Source organism: Dryas octopetala, chromosome 9, assembly GCF_963921425.1.
Source record: "Dryas octopetala chromosome 9, drDryOcto1.1, whole genome shotgun sequence".
NCBI lineage: Eukaryota > Viridiplantae > Streptophyta > Magnoliopsida > Rosales > Rosaceae > Dryas > Dryas octopetala.
This window is the reverse complement of record NC_141374.1, coordinates 1401057-1408266: the sequence shown is the minus strand read 5'-3', so window position 1 is coordinate 1408266 and position 7210 is coordinate 1401057. Positions and strand designations below refer to the sequence as shown.

General features: G+C 36.5%; 1 pseudogene; it reads right to left on the bottom strand.

Moving 5' to 3' along the window:
* Positions 1-3000: 3000 nt before the first annotated feature.
* LOC147273092 (putative disease resistance protein At5g63020 pseudogene) lies at positions 3001-6001 on the bottom strand (annotated as a pseudogene).
* Positions 6002-7210: the final 1209 nt, after the last annotated feature.

The window sequence follows — 7210 nt, the reverse complement described above, 5'->3', positions numbered from 1 at the left end:
GGACAAAAAAAAAAAAAAAAAGACAATTTGGTATTTCATCTAGGCCAGGAGACACCAAAAACTCTATGAAAAATAGGTCACGTGCGACACACATGCTTATTCTTTATCATAACCTGTGATGGAAAAACATTGAGATTTGACATTGTAAAAAATTAAAAATTAAGGTGAAAAATTAACTCAATTTTTATCACTGAGTTCAAAAGGTGTATTATGAAAATCAATATTTTACTTAGAAGTGAAATACGCATGTCCATGTACCAAAAAGAAAGGACAGAAATATCCATGTCCAACACGAAAAAGTATTATGTAATTAATTTCCTTAAATGGGGTAGTACAACTTATAAATTTAAGAAGGAGCAAGGTGCCTATATTTCCACAAAAAACTCCGGGACGTGGATGGAATATGTAATAAAGGCTAGAAGAACTTGAAGAATAATAGAACATAAAATACTGGACGATGAAAATAAAGCTGATACATAACTAAGACAGAAACTGACTTGAGCGTCAGAGTATGTTTTGCAGTTACCCGTCGGAGTATCTTTTGCAGTATCCCTACCCGCCATTCATAAACAAACCAAGATCATAGCGCAAGCCCATCTAACCGATCTTGAGTCTGATTCTGAAGTCTGCATCAATACTTGTAGGCCAAGTTTTCTTCTTTGAAGATTTTGGGTCCAACATACATCTACAAGTATATTCATGAGATTTGGAGCAAAATGAGCCATGTCAGATCAATGAGTTTGTGGCATAGAAATACCTCTACGCTTTGAAGGCCAACGAAGCAACTGTGGTTGATCGTCATTGAGTAGCGAGCAGGGACGAATCCAGAAATTGAAATTAGGGGGTGCTAGTCAGGTAAAGCCCGGCACTGCGAAGCGACGGAGAAATTTTTTAGGAACCGGGCAGGTAACCAGCTGAGGCAAGTTCCCAAGACTGAGTTTCGATTGCAGAGACAAAGCCATGTTTAATTCGCAACTCTAATGAGCTTTGTGAGAGGAGGAGAGAGCTTTTTGATCTCAATAGCTGCCTTCTTTGATCTCTAATTGAGTATGATATGGCCATGGAATGGTGTTTACTACAGGAAAGGTCAGATTTATGGCAGAAGGCATTACATAAGGTGCTTTCGATTTTCATAAGCAAAGTATGTTATATCAATGTATATAACAGTTCCAGGACACATGCACTGCACACCAACCTTTTACCAGAGATTTTATTATTTAAAACATTTGAATTGATATATAGGTTTTGTTGGCATAATTTTTTTTTTTTTTTTTCAGCCTGAAGGTTTGTTGACATTACGTATCTCTGAAAATGCTTATGAATACTCTTTTAGATGTGTACAACATGTCATAAATTCTATTTTCAAGTACCATATTACAATCTATAAATTAGTTAGTTTCTTCTAACTTACTAAGAGGCCAATAGTCAAACTTTTGGTATGCAAAAAAAAAAAACGCACTTTTTAATGTACTTTGCCACCAATTAAGAAAAACTTTTAACTCTTTTAAACCCGCCTGCAGTGATTTTAGGAAATTCATAGTTGTGACAAAGGGCCCTTAATGTGTTTTTGATGTTTTCTACTTGAGGAATTCCCAGTTTAAATGTGTGTGCCTCACAAATATAAGAAAGAATTTTCTCTTTTTCGTTGAATGTTCTAACTTTTTTCTCCCCTTTGGAGGCCCCTTCTCTTCAGGAACAAATGGAGGAGATAGAGTCGCTAAGGAGACAGCTAAAGTCAATTTTTAATTAGCTAACATTGTATTTCATCGATACATTGGGTAAGCTTACCATCCTACCTTTTTCATCTACAAGTTTTACACTAACATACTAAATTTATTAGTTATGTTTCTGCAGGAGAAAATTGTTCTTTTTGTGATTACAGTAGAGTCAGAGAAGGGTGCCCCAAAATTGGACAGCATACAGGGTTCTACCCACACTTGAAGGATTGTGTAAATTCCTAACAACTTAAAATTCACTTTTGTGTAAATCTGTCATCTGATCAGATCTAATTTTGTAAGCTTGGAAGGAAATATTAGGATCAAATTCATATGATAGAATTTCTTTTTCTCTGGGGAATTGGTCAGCCTGTGATATGTATCACTTTTTCCAACAACTTTGTTATTGACTAGTTGTGCATTTTGATGCCTAAGTATACCATTGTGCCATTCATGGCTGATCTGTTAATTTTGCTGATCTGTTAGATTGATTAGTCCATTTTGAAGCTTGCCATGATAAAATTATCCACCTAATGAGTTTAGTGCTAAAAAGATCCACCATTTGAGGATAATAAATCCGGCTCACATTATAAAATGAGCAGCATGTTTCACAGGGTCAAGCACTTGATCATGTTGCACGTTTACTTGTTCCAGATAGTTAACATATTTGCCTCCTGTTAGGGCTTCTGCCAAATAGGTTCATCAAATCAACTTACTAAATGATGTGTTCGTATACTTGGTACGTTATTTGCTAAAACTAAATGAGGTGGAGAGTGGGTTTAGATTTGAATAAAATTTGATTCGTGTAGTATTATCCTCATAAATTGAAAGTTTAAAGGAATTGACTATAGATCGAAGCTCAAGTTTATATCTATAAATTCTTGGATTTATCAAAATATTCTTTGACCAGAATTCCATATTTATACTTGGCCACTGAAAAAGAGCTCTTGTATCCTGTTGAAACACTAGCTTGTTATTGTTTCTCACTCCACTGTGGAGTTAAAAGAGTACAAAAACAACAATGCAGAAACAAGTAGTGCATTACAAACTATTCCAGGGGAAACAATAAAAGGAATTAGAAAAGAAACATAAAGTATTAAAGTGGTATATACGGACAATAAAAGCTGCAAATCCTATAAAATGTTTCTTGCTCATGAAATATTGAAATCTCTAAAAAGCTGCAAATCTCATTAAATGTTTCTTATTTAATCATTGGACCAATGCAATGCAATTTTGATGACAAGTTTGTTTGCTTGATTAAAAGGGAACGCCAACGAAGAAAAAAAATTGATATTAAAAAAGTGTTATTTAATCTACACATAATTTATTGGGTCCTATCATAGAATCTACACACTACACACACCATATATGAGGGATCCGGATCCAAAAGGGATAGAGAGATGGTTGAGTTCAATAACATCAACGTCGTTTTATCCATAAAAAGAAAAAGAATAATTAAAAAAAAGAATGAAAAGAGGTGTTCGTGCAGAAGAATAATACATATATGATGAATTTCATTTTGTAGCATGGGAAGTGACCCAATTCAGACAATTAAGTGGCTACCTGCAAGTCTGCAACTGCAAGTGGGATCCACCAGCTCAGCTGCCTGCCTTTACTCAATAGGTTTGAAGGTGGGAAGGAAAACATTTGGAGCATCTTGGTCGTCCCACTCTAACCCATTCCACCACTCTTCCTCTCCTTCGATGATGAGATTGCATCCTTGGGCACTCCTTGAGTCCAGTGGCAGCTTCTTCAGTTCTGGACAATCTCTAATGTAGACTTCCTTCAGATATGGAAAGGGTAAGGCACCTTCATATATGCTCTGCAACTTTGGTAGATAGCTCAAAATCAACTGTTTAAGTTTTGCAAATGGGTTCAATTCTTTTACCTCATTTGCCACTCCACCCAATCTTTCCAAACTCATTATTTTTTCCATTTTTGGGCAGTGCTGTACAAATAAACTGATGAGATTTGGAGCAAAAATGAGCCATGTCAGATCCTTCATTTTTGGGCATCTAAGTACACTTACTCTTTGAAGGCCAACGAAGCAACTTTGGTTTATCGTCATCGATTCGCGAGGATCATTAGGACCTCGTGCTTCCCAATTAACCTTCAATTCTTCCAAATCAGTACACCATTCAATTCCAAGGTAATCAAGATTGGCCAGAGATGATGATATATCAAGAAACCTCGTTTTGTCGGAAAGTTGGAGGCTGAGCTCTCGAGTGCAGGTCACTAAGTTCTTGTAGCTAAATAACTGTTGGAAACAAGAGGCACTTCTTATGGTCAAAGTCAAGACCTCTAGGTGTTTCAAACACTGCAATTCATCCAACATTGCTTTTTCACTGTCAAAAGGACATTTGTCATCATGACCACAATACAGCATTCTCAAAACTTTTAGCATGGAAAAACTTGATATTATATGCGGTGGAACAAATTCAAGGTTCTGCGTAGACTCCAAGTTCAAGTATTTTAGCCTTACCAAGGCCTTTAACTCCATCGGCAACTCTCTTATACCAGTTTCTGACAAATTCAAATGGTGTAAAAAAGCAAGTTTTGAAACTCCAGATGGTAGTTGGGTTAAATCCCAATTGGAAGACAAATTCATAACTTGAAGAGAAGGCATAGAATCAAAGAAGGTTTCGCCAATCTTCTTCAATTTATTTTGTTGAAGAAATAAGGTCAACAAATTAGAGGATTCTGGTCTTCCAACTAAATTTTCAATATGATTGTTCATTAGTGACACCCTTTCTACGCCTTTCCATTCTTCAACATTCGGTGCTTCACTCAAATTGGCACCTGATTCCACAAGGAAATTCTTGTTTGTTTTCTTTGGATCACGAGACAGCCACAATGCCATCTCGCGAACCACATCATGCATTTTTACCAGACGTTCATCATACGCTTCCAACAAACATGCATTGAGAAGAGTGCCTATGATATCATAACTCTCATATTTCGCTTTGTCTACATTACCATATTTCTCAAGTATTCCCTCACACATCCAACAATATAACAATTCAACTTTATCTATGAGAAAATCTTCTGGAAATAAAGCACAGTATAAGAAGCAGGATTTAACTTTCTCACTTGGTAGATTATTATAACTATACTCTAATAGGCGCAGCACCTTTTCCATACCTGTAAACTCCCAGACAGAATTCTTCAAAACATCAATTGCATATTTCCATTCTTCAGGGGTCTTCTTGCTAGCCATGGCCTTACCCATTGTAATTAGTGCAAGTGGCAAACCGTCACACTTTTTTGCCACTATTTCAGCAAGTTTGAGGATTTCTGGATGAAGAAGAAGTGTTTCTGTCCCAACATTCTTCTGAAACAATTCCCATGCTTTGTTCCATGCTAAATAATCCACTTTAATCTTATGAGCATACATCTTCGGATCGAGTTGTGAAGATTATCTTGGACTTGTTTTGATCATCAGGAATAGGAACCCCTACATGGATTATTTCAACTGGCTCCCATATATCATCCAACAATAACACAAACTTCTTTTTGTTCAAGATGTTGAAGATGTCTTGAGCCTTTCCATGCCGCTCTTTTTTCTTCCATTCATCACTGGAAAGCCCAATCTTTTCACCAATCTCATCTTGAATAGTTTCAAGTTTGTGGTTCTGAGAAACCACTACCCAGATCACAAGATTGAAATCATGAAGAGCGTGGACGAACTTGTTATTGATTTGTTTTAGAAGGGTGGTCTTGCCCACTCCACCCGTCCCATATAAGCCAATTTTTCCCACTTGATCATCTTCAATGAGTCTCCAAACCTTTTCAAGCATGGATTCCATGCCCACAGTAGGCTCAACAGCTACTTGATTGACTACAGGAGCAGCTACTCTTTCTGTGACCTCTGCAAAATCTTCCTTGCTCTGTTTCTTTAAATCAGCGACTTCCAGCAACTTCTTGGCCACGTGTTTTCCATACTTGTAGCTGGACACGTAGTTTGTTGAACAGTAACCTCCACAACATAATTTCCCAATTTCTTGGCTGCCATCGGTTACAACTTGATTGACTTCATCCTTTGTACTTTCCACCCTTGAAATCCACCACTGCACATGCTCTGACCGCTTCATGAATGGCTGCTGCTCCTCGACCTCAACCCTTCTCTTCACACCATTCTTTATAGCTGTTAATTCTCGCAGAGAAGTTTGCAGAGCTTCTTGGTTTTCTTCGAGCTTATGAACATATTCTGCTCGTCGCTTAATTGAATCCCAGCAGCGAGAAACAATGCCATCGCCTGAAAATGCGACTGAGAAGATGTTGCCCATTGCTTGCAATTGAATAAAAGATTGTAAGAGAAACACAAATCTTGATGAATTATTAGATCTAGACCTTCTCAAATGAATTCTATAATTGTTTACTGCGTTAGTGGTTAAAATATTAAAACAATAAAAAATGCATCAAAATAATTGATTAAAATATGACTTCTCTCTCAATTGGTTCACAATTGATTAAAATAATATGCTTAAAATAATATATATATATATATATATGTCAATTGGTTCACAATTGACGTAATCATCACATTATGACTTCTCTCCAAGGAGTAAAATTTCATTTTTAGGGGTATGAACATTTTAATACCATACCAAATTAATTTCGAAAAATTTCGTCGAAATTTTTCAAAATCTTCGAAATTTTGGTGAAATTTTCGATGTAGAGACTGGAGAGAGAGAGGGGAGGCAGAGACCGAAGGGAAAGGGGAGGTAGAACACCGTCGCCGGCGGGAGAGGAGATCGGAGAGGGAGCTACAGAGGCGCGTCGTCGTCGGAGTCGGAGTCGGAGGGAGAGAAGAGATCCGGGGAGGGAGAGGGAAGAAAGAGATTAGGAAGGGAGGAGGGAGAGGGAAAAGAGAGATTATGAAGGGAGGAGAAAAATTGGTGAAGGGAGAAGAAAAGAAAAATTGGAGAAAAAAAAAAAAAGAGGAAAGCCACTGGAAGACGAAGACCACTGGGGGAAGAAGAGGAAAAGGAAAGAAAAAAAAGAAGAGAAAAGAAAGGAAAAGGAAAAAAAAAAGAAAAGAAAAGGAAAGAAAAAAAAAAGAGAAAAGAAAAAAAAAGAAAAGAAAAGGAAAAAAAAAAAGAAAAGGAAAGAAATTTATTTTTTTTTTTTAAGGTAGATTGAGATTTGGAGTTTTTAGGCAATTGGAAAGAAAAAAAAAAAAAGGTTTGGGATTTTATTTGGGGTTTGATTTGGTCATTTTGGTGTTTCGTTTAGTTGTAAACATAAATTATGAAAAAGAAATTTATCCCCTTATCATGAAGTTTAATTTCCTTAATGTTTGGTTTTCTAATTTTGATAATTTGTAAAATTGAAATTTTAGGTAAACCGTTGTCGCCGCTGCTGCCATCGGATTGGTTCTATTTTAACCCAATTCGGCTTAATTTAATTATCGAAAACCATTTACAAGTCCCTTTGAGTAAGCTTGCTACTTTCTATTGCCACATTGGTGATTTATTCGTGTAATTTTATTATGT